Below are 1616 nucleotides of genomic sequence, written 5' to 3' on the forward strand. Positions count from 1 at the left end.
CAAGGTTCGGTTTCTTATCTTGTTGATAAGATGGCTGTTGAAAACCCTAAGGATTTTGTGGTTTTGATTCCCTTGACCACTAGAAATTTAGGTGGTTCCTCCAACCTGCATTATAAGTATTACTGTATGGGTTATTTTGAGATCGAAAGTTATTGTTACCCATATAGTTGACTTGTTCCTCTTCAGTTGTATTATTGAAGGATTGATATTCTGTATGCACACCTCCTCCACTTGAGTCACACCTCATTACTAGATGTACCTGCGTAGAACCAAGTAAACCATCAATCTTTTTATTGAGAAGTTCTACCTGATTTGACAGCATAGTAACTGAGTCGACGTTATAAATGCTGGCTGTTTTGTTGGCTTAGTCCTCATGACTTGTCATTGATAATTATTCAGTGACATTTCTTCAATAAATTCATAGGCCTCTTCAGGTGTTTTGTTGTTGATGGTTCTTCCAGCAGCTGCGTCAATCATCTGTCTTGTCGAGGGATTCACACCATTGTAAAACGTCTGAACTTGCAGCCATAGAGGTAAGCCATGGTGAGGGCACCTTTGCAATAGATCCTTGTACCTCTCCCACGCATCGTAAAGTGTTTCTAAGTCCATCTGCACAAAAGAAGAGATATCATTACGTAACTTAGCCGTTTTAGCCGGCGGAAAATATTTTAGTAGAAATTTTTCGGTCATTTGTTCCCAAGTAGTGATAGACCCTCGTGGTAACGAATTTAACCACTATTTAGCTTTGTTTCTCAGTGAAAAAGGGAATAACAAAAGGTGAATGGCATCATCAGAAATGCCATTAATTTTGAAAGTGTCGCAAAATTCCAGAAAATTCGCCAAGTGAGTGTTGGGATCTTCATCCTGCAAACCATCAAACTGAACAAACTACTGTATAATCTGAATTGTGTTAGGTTTCAGTTCAAAATTATTCACAGCAATAGCAGGTCTAACTATACTTGACTCAGTTCCTGTTAAAGAAGGTTTAGCATAGTCATGCATAGTGCGTGGAGCAGGATTTTGATTAACCGCAATTGCAGGAGGTAGCTGATTGCCTTGGTTTTCAGCCATCTCTTCGATTGGGGGTTGAGTATTGTCTTCTTGCTCGTTCTCCGTGTATCTTAAGCTTCGCTTTATTTCTCTTTGGTTTCTACGAACTGTGCAATCTATTTCTTTGTCAAACAGTAATGGTCCCGACGGTTTCTTCTAGTCATAAACTATGAAAACCTGGCAAGAGAAGGAAAAAGGAAGTTAATAAATAATAATAAAATTAAATTAAATTGCAAGAAAAATAAATGGCTAAAGTAATAAAAATTGAGTGTTCCTAATATTTCAGTTCCCCGGCAACGGCGCCAAAAAAACTTGATCGTAAGGTTTCGTGATAGGTTTTAAATGTTTATAATTACTCATTCTTGAACTAACTATTATCGCGATGTAGGCAAGTGTACCTATCGAACAGTAGTATAGTTTTAGCAATATCGGATTGTCGAACCCAAAGGAACTAAAAGTACTAGTAATGACTATCTTTTTATTATCTAGCCTAAGAATAAAGAGGTTTTGTTTTAATTAACTAATTATCTAAACTAAGAACTCACAGAGAAAAGAATTGGGGAATT

The 1616-nt window shown here is 37.0% G+C and overlaps 1 non-coding gene across 1 annotated transcript; it reads left to right on the forward strand.

The window, feature by feature from the left end:
- Positions 1 to 535: 535 nt before the first annotated feature.
- On the forward strand, positions 536 to 642 carry LOC121207461 (small nucleolar RNA R71). Its single transcript, XR_005902552.1, has one exon. It is a non-coding gene; the product is annotated as a small nucleolar RNA R71 (small nucleolar RNA).
- The last annotated feature ends 974 nt before the right edge of the window (positions 643 to 1616 follow it).

The sequence above is a fragment of the Gossypium hirsutum genome, chromosome A09 (genome assembly GCF_007990345.1).
Source record: "Gossypium hirsutum isolate 1008001.06 chromosome A09, Gossypium_hirsutum_v2.1, whole genome shotgun sequence".
Classification (NCBI taxonomy): domain Eukaryota; kingdom Viridiplantae; phylum Streptophyta; class Magnoliopsida; order Malvales; family Malvaceae; genus Gossypium; species Gossypium hirsutum.